The sequence below is a fragment of the Onychomys torridus genome, chromosome 14 (assembly GCF_903995425.1).
Source record: "Onychomys torridus chromosome 14, mOncTor1.1, whole genome shotgun sequence".
Classification (NCBI taxonomy): domain Eukaryota; kingdom Metazoa; phylum Chordata; class Mammalia; order Rodentia; family Cricetidae; genus Onychomys; species Onychomys torridus.
Window position 1 is genome coordinate 9,276,830 of NC_050456.1, and position 14,349 is coordinate 9,291,178.

A 14,349-nucleotide genomic window follows, 5' to 3' on the forward strand; every position below is an offset into this window, starting at 1 on the left:
CCAATTTCAACTGCAAAGGAGTTTATAAATTGAATAGTCAACATGATTCCTTTTGAAGTTTGGAGTTGGGTACCTAAGGTTCTAGGCATATCATGATCTAGTGTCTTAGCCATTCACAAAGGAGATTTCAGTTAATTCATTACTGTGATGTCAGTCAATCTTAGACAGAGACATAGAATTCTGGAGTTGAGAGGTTTTTTTCCCCACTATTTCCCAATATATTTCAAGATGATATGTTCTTATCCTTCATTTACACCTAAGGCCCTTCATAACAGACTTACAGTAGTAATATATTCATGTAGATAAATAACAAGATTCTTCTTAAAGTGTCTTATGCTATATGTTTATTGTTCAACTGAGTCTAGAAATAGCCAGTCCCTCTATATAAGTTCTCAGCCTTCCTAATGCTTTGACCCTTTAATATAGTTCCTTATGTTGTAGTGACCCCCAACCATAAAATTATTTCCATTGCAACTTCATAACTCTAATTTTGCTGCTATTATGAATTGCAATGTAAATATCTGTGTTTTCTGGTGGTCTTAGATGACCCCTGTGAAAGGGTCCTTTGACCCCAAGAGGGTCATGACCTGCAAGTTGAGAACTGCTGCTCTATATGTTAAATGGACTTGAATCACTCTATTTAGCACTCAGCAGCACTTACACTGTACACAGGAAGCAATTATTTTGTATGTTAGCCTTCACAAATGCCATGCAAATGATGGTGTTGTTAATGGCTATCAAGAGAAGAAAACACAAACGTTCAGCTTTGTCTAACCCATGAGCTGGGATAGCCAACTGTGAAAGCAGTTAGGACCCAGGTCTCCTCCTTTAGATCCAAGGTCATCTACCACCCTGTACCACACTACACAGACTTGCCAAAAGTTTGCCCTGAATTCACATAAATTATACTGAGGAGAGCTGAGAAAGTAAAGTGCTGGCCACACAAACATGAGGACCTGAGTTCAGATCTCCAGAACCCATAAAGCCAGACACAACAGCATGTGATACAGTAGAATACTCAGAAACTCATCCCCCACACAGCCTGTTGTAGTCAGCAGTTAACAGTAAGAAGCCCTGTAAGAAACATGGTGGAATATGAGAGTGGACACCCAAGATTGCCCTCTGACTTAACACTACATTTTCAATATTCACAGTATTTAATACTTATCTTCAGTACATAACGAGTACTGTGACTCACATGCTTCCACATCCACACACATAAACACAATCACAGAAATGTTTTAAAGATTCAGGCTAGGCATCCCACCATACAAGGTTCCCCACAGGCTGAAATTCTGGACACCTCATACTCCACACACAGCTGTCAGAGGACCCAATGGGTGGTGGACTCAGCTCTCATCTGCCATGGAGCTGGCCAGTGTCTTCTTCAGCTTTCAATCAGACTTGGAATTCTGCCCAGATTGCAGCTGGGTCCTGCTGCTACCTAGAGCTCAGGATACTGTCATCTACCCTCACTGTGGCTTCTCCATAGACTGTGAGAATTTGAAGGGAAAGTTGTGAAGACCTCAGTTGTGTTCCACAAACTGGGGGCAGCCATACCTACGTCTGTAGATGAGGGACCCAAATCCCAGGGACCAGTGGTTGATAGCCGCTGCCCTCGATGTCATGAGGGAACAGCATACCACACCAGACAGATGCGCTCAGCTGATGAAGGACAGACTGTCTCCTATACCTGCATCAACTGCAAGTTTCAGGAAAAGGAAGATTCTTGACCTTTTTTTTCCTGGCAACTCAGCAACAATACTACTCCTCTTGGAAGGTGAAGACATGGGTCCTTTCATGACTTATCCTTTCCAGCTGTGTCTTGTTCTCAGAAAAAGATCTTCACCCCAGAGCATTCCTTCCCCCAACTAAAGTTGTATTTTTATGAAGAAAAAAAAAAGATTCAGGCTCTACTAATACCTTAGAATAACTGATACTGAGATATATACTATAAAAGCATAGATATTGACATTTGGGGTGAAATTCATGTTATTCAACTAATGTTCACCAAACCCACATTCTACAATGTCTCCATTTTAACCTGGTTCTTCAGTGAGTATTTGCGTGGTAATAAAATATTTTCAACATATAGAGAATATATTGTATTTAGCATATAACTAGAAAATGATAATGGGTTTTTCATTTGTTAAAGTCTCAGCTTATATGTATAGAACACAACCCATTTTACATTATCAATTCTAAAGTCTACCAGACAATTTTCTTAATGAAAAAATAGATTAATTATAAAAAATTGCTACCATTGTTTACATAGAAACATTTTCATATAATAAATTCAGCTTCAGCCTTCATTATGTATATTTAACATATTTAAAGAATTTTGCCTTGTCTCTAAAATTATATTTCATATAAATAACAGCATTTCTAAGATTCTACCAATAATAATGAATTATCTTAAAATTACCAAAAGGGGAAAATGACTAATTGTTAAAGACAGTTCTGTGACAGATGGTTTGCTAATTCCAGTCACTGCACTTCTTTCCTGGAATTAATGATGTCAGTATAATTCTCATTATAAAATTGTATGTAAGTCACTGATTTACCACATCTTCACTGGAATGTGAATGAGTGGTACATTTTCTTAGGATGCTGTGTTCCCCACATTGTTTGACTCTTAGGTGATCATTAACTAAATTAGCATTACAAGCCTGACATTATCAGGCTACATTTTTTTTTTTTTTGCTTTGCACCCTATTTTTTTTTTCATTCTTGGGTAATTTATGGTGTAGTCTAATTAGAGTGCTTTATATTTTAAACACACTTCTCATATCTATTCCTTTAAATAATGTTTTCTACCATCTGGGTCACTCTTTCCCCATTTCTGAATACTGAAAAATTTTGTTCCTACATTATCTTCCTTTAACTCATTCCCCAGCCCCACTTTCCACCAACATACTAGTTGGAGAAAAGAAAACTAGAAAGATTAAATAGAGGGGTGCTGTGGAGTGTTCTGTATGCTGTGAATGTGTTGCTCTGATTGGTTGATAAATAAAACGCTGATTGGCCAGTAGCCCGGCAGGAAAAACAGACAAGGAGAATTCTGGGAAGAGGAAGGCTGAGTGGGAGACGCCAGCCTGCCATCCAGGGAGCAGCATGTAATGGCACACAGGTAAAGCCACAGAACATGTGGCAACATATAGATTAACAGAAATGGGCTGCGTTTAAATGTAAGAGCTAGTCAATGGTAGACCTGAGTTAATGGCCAAGAATACATTGAAATTATTCTAGCAAAGGTCTTAGGATACAGACATTACCACTACCCTGATTTTATGCATGAAATAACTAGGACCAAGACAGTTAAACAATTTGCCTAAGGTCACTCAGCTAGATAAACCATGCTTTTTGCCTGAAGATTCTGTCATTTGAGCAAGCTCATTTGTATTTTGAGTTCTAAATTCTCAGAGGCTGTGAGAGATGTTGGTGGCTGTTGAGGAAACAGTGGCTTCTGGTGTCCAATCAGTACAGGACACTAGCTTTGACTATCTTCCAAACTTTACCCCAATCAGACTTGGTGTCAAGACCCAAGGGACTTACTGTAATGTTTTAAAAAACAACAACAACAACAACAACAACAAAACCTTCTGTCTGTTCAATCTAAGTACAAAACAGCGACCTGAAAAAACTGAAGAGAAAAACAAATTCCGTTCATTTAATATCTATCTGTTCTGTAAAAATGTTGAAAATCTATTAAAAACAAAACAAACAAATAAAAGAACAAAATGGCCATGTTTTCTATAGAACTTCAGTACACTTAGACAAATGATTCAACAACAAGCTTCTTACCATCAGGTCATTTCACTCACCTTTTGCAGTTTCAGAAATCCTTTTGGATGTAGAGTATGGGCATCCACTAAAAAAAGCAACTCTGGCCTCATTTCCTGTAATGCCAGCTTTACACATACACTGTAGAGAGTTCCAGCAACACTGGACTATATATTTCAAAGTCATCAAGAAATACAGAGGAGGGGAGCAGGAGTCCTAGGGACCATCACAAAGTAGGGCACCTATCTACTCCTGAGAGATGTAAAATATGGGTCAAGATGCTTAGTGCTTTAAGTAAAAAATGAAAGTACTAAGTCAGGGAGAGCAGTTGTAAGGCTGCCCGCTGTTACTTCACCATCAGGATTCAAGTGTGGATTATTGATTTGTTTATCCTTCAGGGTACTGTCTTGATACTTAGCATGTTATTTAATAAATCCACTTCAAGATAAATCTGTCAATTACATCCCAAAGATAACGGTTAGTATGTGTTCCTCAGAGTTCTTCAAGACCTAAGCTCAGCCCCACTGTCCTCTAGGAGGACAGTGTAGGGCCCTCACATCTTGGCCTGTCAAGAGTTTCAGGTAAATATCAGGACAGTGAGAAGTTGTTTAGATTGCCATCACTGGGCCCTATGCTAATAGATCATGTTTTAAGGATGTAAATAATTCTCCTTCATAAATCACACTGATTTTAATTTCTAGAAATCCAAAGAAACTTTCACATGAACATATCATAAATACATACTTTGGGATTTTTGTGATGGTTTTAGAAATGACCATATATCTGTAAAACTGTCCTAAACGCACAGAGAGAAACTTCTGGTGGAGAGCATAAGTTCAGAATTAAAATGGAAGCCTTTTCACTTAAGCAGTGAAAATGTTGCAGGGTAGTTGTGGCACACGACTTTAATCCCAGTACCAGGAGGCAGAGGCAGGTGGACCTCTGAGTTCCATGTCTGTCTAGGCTAAAGAGTGAGTTTCAGGACAGCCAGGGCTACACAGAGAAACCTTGTCTCAAAAAACAAAAACAAAAAGGAAAAAGAAGGAGGAGGAGGAGAAGGAGAGGGAGGAGGAAGAGGAGAAGGAGGAGGAGGAAGAGGAGGAGGAAAGAAATGCCAAGAAAGCTTAATTCTATTGACAGAGATTACTTCTATGTGTTTATTTGTTATTTATTTGTTTGTTTGTTTGTTTGTTTTGTTTTTTGAGACAGAGCTTCTCTGTGAAACAGTCCTGGCTGTCCTAGAACTCACTCTGTAGACCAGGCTGGCCTTGAACTCACAGAGATCTGCCTGGCTCTGCCTCCCAAGTGCTGGGATTAAAGGCGTGTGCCACCATACCCAGCTGATTACTGCTAGTTTTATCTCCAACAGCCAGCCTTATTTTCTGTGTTCAACTGACTGATGAACTGCCACTGGAAAAAAAACTAAGAAATTTGCCTAAGATAGAATTATATGTTATTTCAAATTTGCTTCCTGAATCGATGATTTCAGGGCAGGCCCTCCCTAGACCAGCAGGCACCTTGAAGGCAGAGACTTGGAGATTTTTATTTTCCCCTTATATTTCACAGCACTTAACGTGCTGTAGAGCTTAAATGTTTCTTGGATAAAGAAGTTATAGAAATATGAAAGAAAGGACAGAAACAGTATTTGGTCTTTCAGAAAGATTCCTCAAGAAAGAAAACAGTTGCCAGTGCAGACTTAACTGGATGTGACCTAGAACTTACTGCTTCTCTTTGTAGCCCAAGTTGAAAACTGTACCTAAACTCAGCTTCCCAGGGCCTCAGGGTCACCCTTCCCTGGCGCGAGGAGCAATAGCCTCCCATGTGCTCCAAGTATCCCAGTGCTGTGCAGCTGGGGTGCCCAGATTAGTGGCTGGCACCCCACACCTAGACTGACTGGTGCCACACTCAGCACCCACAGATGAGTAGCCTCAGGATTTCGCTGTCAATGAGAGCAGCTGAAGAGGGGTGAGGCCAGTCAATGAGAATGCACACCCACACAGCTGTGGTCCTATCCCGTCGCAGTAAAAGCCAGTCCCTAACTCACCTCATAGTTTCCCAAGCCCTGTAGAATGACAGATGCAAAGCTAGAGGGGTGGAATTTCCTGGCAGATACAGTTCATTGCTGGTTTCTATGCCGCTTCAACTCAGTAAACATGCATGAAGTGTTTACCACATGCATAGCTTGGCTAGGAAACGTTCACAAGTACAAAGATTGGTGATTTTACTATTTCTTTTTTTTCCCAGTGCTGAGGACGTAAACTCAGGGCCTTGTGCTTGCTAGGCAAGCGTTCTACCACTGAGCTAAATCATCAAACCCAATTTGTCATTTCTTTTTCTCATCAAGGCATAGTCTAGTTATGCAAACACTTTGAGAATCAGCATTTAGACATAAGAAGGTAACTATGGAATGTGAAATAGCTGGGAATAGCTGAGTCAGTAGTTGAAGGGTTCCAGTCTTTCTTTACCAAGGAGATAGATTTGAATTAAGCATTGAGTAATAGGTGGAAACTCCAACCAGGCAGGGAAACTCCGCACTTGCGCACAATCCAAAAGCAGAATACAAAACCATTCCCAGAAGAGTCAGGTTGGTGTGCTTATAGATGTACGTTTATGGACTGGCAGAAGCCTGAAAGTATGAACAGAGGTTCCATAAGTTTATGAGATTTGTGTTTATAAACACAGCCATGCACTTCTTAACATGGGGTGCTGTCGGAGAAGTGTATCATGAAGAGAGACAAAGGTTACATTACATACATATATGAGATGTGTGTGTTTATAAACACACAGTCATGCACTTCTTAACATACAGTGCTGTCTGAGAAGTGTGTCATGAAGAGATTTCATCACTGTTTGAGCATCATAGAGTTACACAAACCTAGATGGCAAAGATCAGTCCCTTTGACACAGACACTGTAAACACAAGATGTATGAAGGAGCTGCCAGCATTATAGGGCATATTATTTTATAATAAAAACTTTTTGTAGAGATAATTACACTCTAAAATAATGATTAAAGGAATGGTACAGTGAATACCTACACCGATAAAACTCCCTTATCATTATGAAGTATTTTGTAGTATACACTATAGCATGTGTAGTACTTCTGTGTAGCTGTCAGCAGGATGGTTTTATCAGCAGTGGCAACTGCAGATACGTGAAAAAAGGTTCTGCTCTGTGACGCTGTAACATCCATATCTCCAGGTGACACGACTATCCATGAGACTCATGTCATGTCACCCTCTACCTTTGGCCAAAGAATGGTTAGGGAGCAAATGTACATGTATGAACCATTTTCCATTTGAACATTAATATCATAATATTTTTTAGGAAATTAAAAAAAACACCATGAACAATGTGTCAGGTCTAGATTAATGTAACAATTACAGTTGACTGTGGTTTGAATAATTATTAGAAAGTATTCTACTGAATGTTATATGAAGCAGCTTTAGCTAGATCTGAACACCAACATTCAGCATCCCTTAATCTTTTCTTCTTTTGCAGAACTCAAGATCACACACATATTAGGCAAGAGTTCCACCGCAGAGCTATGTCCTCAGCCTTAAATTCTCCTTTTTATTTATGTTTGAGATCCTAATTTAATTGTAACATTTCTCTTTTCTTCCCTTCAAACCTCCCGTTTACCCCTCCCCACTCTCTTTCAAATCTATACTCTCTTTCTTCACTAATTGTAATTGCATGCATATATGTACGTGTATATGCATATATACTCCTAAATATGACCTGGTCAGTGCATATAATGTTAAATGTATGTGTGTTTCCAGGGCTGAGCAGACCCCTCTAAACACTTGATTTTAAAAACAAACAAACAAACAAACAAAAAAAAAACATGATTGTGACCAAATCTTCCCATTATGCAATCGTACTGGGTAAAGCACACTCAGATTCTCTGGCTCTGAGTAAGGTCTCACTAGGAAACTTCCTCTGTGGGCTCCCATAACCCCCCACCCCTTCTTAATAATATAAAGGTCAAATTTCAGAGTTTAGCTCTATGCAGTTCTGAATCAGCTATCCACTAACAGCTTGCAAGTAGCTAGAATAATCACAGCAATACCCCCTGCTCCTTATGGCTGTGATACCTCCTAGTAAAGGAGTAGAGGATGATCAAGATGGAATAGCCTTTTTGAATGGGTCTAAGATGACTACAGCAGTCTTACCTATACCAACCCCTTCTTTTAAATCAATAAACTTCTGATGTAACTGCATCAAATAAATCAGTAAACTCCTGATGCAACTGCATCACATCTAAAGACTGCTTAGCATCACTGTTAACATTAACAGGTTGACATCATAAATATTACTATATATAATTACAATTGTCACAACTTACATCCAAAAGCAAACTATTAATAGAAAACTATTTACACTTCATAAACTTTAGCAAATATACAAAAGCAATTTCTTAATAAAACTATTTACATTTTCTACAAACAAAACATAGGTTACATTAACACAAATTAACATTAATCTACTCAAGGACCAGGAAATTTTTTTAATTTTTTTATTATTATGTTGGTGTATTAATTTTACACATCAGCCATAGGTTACCCTGTCCTTCCCCCTCCTTCCCCCCCCCCCACCTTCCCCCCATCCCCTATTGTCTATTCCTATCTCCTGCAGGGCCAAGACTCCCCTGGGGATTCATTTAAACCTGGTGGATTCAGTATAGGCAGGTCCAGTCCCCTCCTTCCAGGCTGAGTAAAGTGTCTCTGTGTAAGCTCAAGGTTCCAAACAGCCAGCTCATGCACTAAGGACAGGTCAGGGTCCCATAGACTGGGTGCCTCCCAAACAGATCAAGCTATTCAATTGTCTCACTTATCCAGAGGGCCTGATCCAGCTGGGGGCTCCACAGCCTTTGGTTCATAATTCATGTGCTTCCATTCATTTGGCTATTTGTCCCTGTGCTTTTTGCAATCTTGGATTCAACAATTCACACTCTTACAGTCCCTCCTCTTACTCGACAGTTGGACACCTGGAGCTCCACCTGGGGCCTGGCTAAGGATCTCTGCATCCACTTCCATCAGTTATTGGATGAGAGTTCCAAGACAGTTGTTCCAGGGTGTTTAGTCAGTCATCTGATCACCAGACTAGGTCAGATCAGGCTTTCTCTTGACCATTACCAGCAGTCTACAGAGGATATATCATTGTGGATTTCTGGGGACCTCTCGAGCACTCTGCCTATTCCTGTTCTCATGTGGTCTTCATATATCATGGTCTGTTATTCCTTGTTCTCCCTTTCTGATCTTGATCCAGCTGGGATCTCCTGCTCCCCTAAGCTTTCTTTCCCTCAAACCTTGCTCTTCATTACTCCCACTGTCGTCCAGGTTGTTCATGTAGATCTCATCCATTTCTCTGTCATTGGGTGATCCCTGTGTTTTTCTTAGGGTCCTGTTTTCTAGGTAGCCTCCCTGGAGTTGTGTAGCAGTCTAGTCATCTTTGTTTTACATCTAGTATCCTCCTATGAGTGAGTACATACCGTGTTTGTCCTTCTGAGTCTGGGTTACCTCACTCAGGATGATTTTTTTCTAGATCCATCCATTTGCCTTCAAACCTCATGATGTCGTTGTTTTTCTCTGCTGAGTAGTACCCCATTGTGTATATGTACCATATTTTCTTTATCCATTCTTCAGTTGAAGGGCATCTAGGTTGTTCCCAGGTTCTGGCTATTACAAACAATGCTGATATGAACATAGCTAATGCCCTTGTGGTATGATTGAGCATTCTTTGAGTATATGCCCAAGAGTGCTACAGCTGGGTCTTGGGGGAGATGGATTCCCAATTTTCTAAGGAAACGCCATATTGATTTCCAAAGTGGCTGTACAAGCTTGCATTCCCACCAGCAGTGGAGGAAAGTTCCCCTTGCTCCACATCCTCTCCAGCATAAGCTGTGTTTTTGATCTTAGCCACTCTGACAGGTGTAAGGTAGTATCTCAGAGTCGTTTTGATTTGCATTTCCCGGATAATTAGGGATATTGAGCAATTCCTTAAATGTCTTTCAGCCATTTGAACTTCCTCTGTTGAGAATTCTCTGTTTAGTTCTATAGCCCATTTCTTAATTGGACTGTTGAGCATCTTGATGTCTAATTTCTTGAGTTCTTTATATATTCTGGATGTCAGCCCTCTGTCAGATGTGAGGTTGGTGAAGACCTTTTCCCATTCTGTAGGCTGTCACTTTGTCTTGTTGACCATGTCCTTTGCTCTACAAAAGCTTCTCAATTTCAACAGGTCCCATTGATTGATTGTTTCTCTCAGTGTCTGTGCTACTGGTGTTATATTTAGAAAGTGATCTCCGGTGCCAATGCGTTCTTCCTACTTTCTCTTCTATCAGGTTCAGAGTAACTGGATTTATGTTAAGGTCTTTGATCCACTTGGACTTAAGTTTTGTGCACAGTGACAGATATGGATGTATTTGCAGCCTTCTACACATTGACATCCAATTATGCCAGCTCCATTTGTTGAAGATGCTTTCTTTTCTTCCATTGTACATTTTTGGCTTCTTCATCAAAAATTATATGTTCATAGGTGTGTGGGTTAATGTCAGGGTCTTCAATTCAATTCCATTGGTCCACATGTCGGGTTTTATGCCAGTACCAAGCTGTTTTTCTTACAGTAGCTCTATAGTAGAGCTTGGGGTCAGGGATTGTGATGCCTCCAGAGGTTGTTTTATTGTACAGGATTCTTTTGGCTATCCTGGGTTTTTTGTTTTTCCGTATGAAGTTGAGTATTATTCTTTCCAGATCTGTGAAGAATTGTGTTGGTAATTTGATGGGGATTGCATTGAATCTGTAGATTGCTTGTGGTAAGATCACCATTTTTACTATGTTATTCCTGCCTATCCATGAGCATGGGAGGTCTTTCCATTTTCTGACATCTTCTTCAATTTCTTTTTTCAGAGTCTTAAAGTTCTTGTCATATAGGTCCTTCACATGCTTAGTTTGAGTAACCCCAAGGTATTTTATATCATTTGTGGCTATTGTAAAGGGTGATGTATATCTGATTTCCTTCTCAGCCTGTTTGTCTATTGTATATAGGAGGGCTACTGATTTTTTGAGTTGATCTTGTATCCTGCTATGTTACTGAAGGTTTTTATTAGCTGTATCAGTTCCTTGGTTGAATTTTTGGGGTCACTCATATATACTATCATGTCATCTGCAAATAGGGAAAGCTTGACTTCTTCCTTTCCAATTTGTATCCCCTTAATCTCCTTATGTTGTCTTATAGCTCTGGCTAGAACTTCAAGTACTATATTGAATAAGTATGGGGAGAGGGGACAGCCTTGCCTTGTTCCTGATTTTAGTGGTATTCCTTTGAGTTTCTCTCCATTTAATTTGATGTTGGCTGTTGGCTTGCTGTAGATTGCCTTTATTATGTTTAGGTATGTTCCCTGTATTTCTGATAGCTCCAAGACCTTTATCATGAAGGGGTGTTGGATTTTGTCAAATGCCTTTTCTGCATCTAGTGAGATGATCATGTGTTTTTTTTTCTTTGAGTTTGTTTATGTGGTGTATTACATTGATGGAATTTCGTATGTTGAACCACACTTGCATCCCTGGGATGAAGCCTACTTGATCATGCTAGATAATTGTTTTGATGTGTTCTTGGAGTCTGTTTGCCAGTATTTTATTGAATATTTTTGCATCAATGTTCACGGGGGATATCGGTCTGTAGTTCTCTTTCTTTGTTGCATCTTTGTTTGGTTTAGGAATCAGGGTAATTGTAGCCTCATAGAAGGAGTTTGATAATATTCCTTCTGCTTCTATTGTGTGGAACAATTTAAAGAGTATTGCTATTAAGTCTTCTTTGAAAATCTGGTAGAATTTTGCAGTGAAACCATCTGGTCCTGGGCTTTTTTGGGTTGGGAGACTTTTAATGACTGATTCTATTTCCTTAGGGGTTATTGAACTATTTAAATGGTTTATCTGGTCTTGATTTAACTTAGGTATGTGGTACCTATCCAGAAAATTATCCATTTCTTTTAGATTTTCCAGTTTTGTGGAGTAGAGGTTTTTGAAGTATGACCTGATGATTCTCTGGATTTCCTCATTGTCTGTTGTTATGTCCCCCTTTTCATTTCTGATTTTGTTAATTTGGATGCTCTCTCTCTGTCTCTTGGTTAGTTTGGATAAGGGCTTGTCTATCTTGTTGATCTTCTCAAAGAACCAACTCTTTGTTTCATTAATCCTTTGTATTGTTCTCTTTATTTCTATTTTATTGATTCCAGCTCTCAATTTGATAATTTCCTGGCATCTGTTCCTCCTAGGAGACTTTGCTTCTTCCTGTTCAAGGGCTTTCAGGTGTGCTGTCAAGTCACTAGCATGAGATTTCTTCAGCTTCTTTATGTGGGCATTTAGTGCTATGAATTTCCCTCTTAGCACTGCTTTCATAGTGTCCCATAAGTTTGGTATGTGGTGTATTCATTTTCATTGATCTCTAGGAAGTCTTTAAGTTCTTTATTTCTTCCTTAACTCATTGGTGATTCAGTTGAGCATTATTCAGTTTCCATGAGATTGTAGGATTTCTGTAGTTTTTTTGTTGTCATTGTTGAAATCTAACTTTAAACCATGGTGGTCTGATAGAACACAGGGGATTATTCCAATTGTTTTGTATCTGTTGAGATTTGCTTTGTGGCCAAATATGTGGTAGATTTTAGAGAAGGTTCCATGGGGTGCTGAGAAGAAGGTACATTCTTTTTTGTTTGGGTGGAATGTTCTGTAGATATTGATTAAGTCCATTTGAGCCATAACATCAGTTAAGACCATTATGTCTCTGTTAAGTTTTAATTTGGCCGATCTGTCCAGAGGTGAAAGTGGGGTGTTGAAATCTCCCACTATTAATGTGTGGGGTTTTATATGTGATTTAAGCTTTAATAATGTTTCTTTTACACATGTGGGTGCCCTTGTGTTTGGGGCATAAATGTTCAGAATTGAGACTTCATCTTGGTGGATCTTTCCTGCGATGAGTATGTAATGTCCTTCATCATCTCTTTTGGTTGATTTTAGTTTGAAGTCTATTTTGCTGGATATTAAGATGGCTACACCAGCTTGCTTCTTAAGACCATTTGATTGGAAAGTCTTTTCCCAGCCTTTTATTCTTAGGAGGTGTCTGTCTTTGAATTTGAGATGTGTTTCTTATATGCAGCAGAAAGATGGGTCCTGTATTCATATCCATTCTGTTAGTCTGTGTCTTTTTATAGGTGAATTAATTCCATTGATATTAAGGGATATTAATGACCAGTGATTGTTCATTCCTGTTATTATTTTTATTTTTTGTTGGTAGTATGTGTGTACTTCTTTTCTTTGGGGTTTTCTGCTGTGGTGTTATCTATTGCCTGTGTTTTCATGGGTGTATCTGCCTTCCTTAGGTTGGAATTTTCCTTCTAGTGCTTTCTGTAGGGCTGGGTTTGTGGATAAGTATTGTTTAAATCTGGTTTTGTCTTGGAAGGTCTTGTTCACTCCATCTATGATGATTGAAAGTTTTGCTGGTTATATTAGTCTAGGCTGGCATCCATGGTCTCTTAGTGTCTGCATTATATCTGTCCAGGTCCTTCTGGCTTTCAAAGTCTCCATTGAGAAATCAGGTGTTATTCTGATGGGTTGGCCTTTATAAGTCACTTGGTTTTTTTTCCTTTGCTGCCCTTAATATTCTTTCTTTATTCTGTACGTTTGGTTGTTTAATTATTATGTGGCAAGGGGACTTTTTTTGGGGGGGTCTAGTCTGTTTGGTGTTCTATAGGCTTCTTGTATCTTCATAGGCATTTCCTTCTTTAGGTTGGGAGAGTTTTCTTCTATGATCTTGTTAAATATATTTTCTATGCCTTTGAGTTGGTATTCTTCTCCTTCCTCTATCCCTATTATTTGTAGGTTTGGTCTTTACATGGTGTCCCAAATTTCTTGAACATTTTGGGTCATGACTTTGTCGGTTTTAGTGTTTTCTTTGACTGATGAATCTACTTCTTCTAACGTATCTTGAGCACCAGAGATCCTCTCTTCCATCTCTTGCATTCTGTTGGTTGTTGGTTATACTTGCATCTGAAGTTCCTGTTTGTTTACTCAGATTTTCTATTTCCAGCATTCCTTCTGCTAGTGTCTTCTTCATTTTTTCTATTTCCCTCTTCAGGTCTTGGACTGTTTCCCTTGCTTTTTCATGATTTTTTTTCAGGGACTTATTGTTTTCTTCTGCTTTAATTGTCCTTTCCTCTAGTTTTTTTTTTAGTGTTCTTCCCATTTTTTGTTTGTCTGTTCCTCCACTTTATTTTTTATTTCTTCTATACAAGGCTCTAGGCTCTTCATGATGTTACTTATAAGGTTGTTTTCTTCTTCTTCTTCCATTCCGTGATGTTCAGGTCTAGCTGTTGGAGAAGGGCTAGGTTCTGGTGATGCTGTATTGCTCTTTATTTTGTTGTATGTACTTCTGCCTTGGTGTCTGCCCATCTCCTCATGGGTTCGTTCTTGGTCCTATCAGTGTATTTGGTCCAGACTGAGCTGACAGATTTAGGGAGCCTCTCTCTGGTCCAGATGTGAGTGCTGGCCGGATAGGAGCTGGGGGGCGG

At 39.2% G+C, this 14,349-nt stretch overlaps 1 pseudogene; it reads left to right on the forward strand.

Moving 5' to 3' along the window:
* The first annotated feature begins 1,365 nt into the window (after nucleotides 1–1,365).
* LOC118595176 lies at nucleotides 1,366–1,742 on the forward strand (annotated as a pseudogene).
* Nucleotides 1,743–14,349: the final 12,607 nt, after the last annotated feature.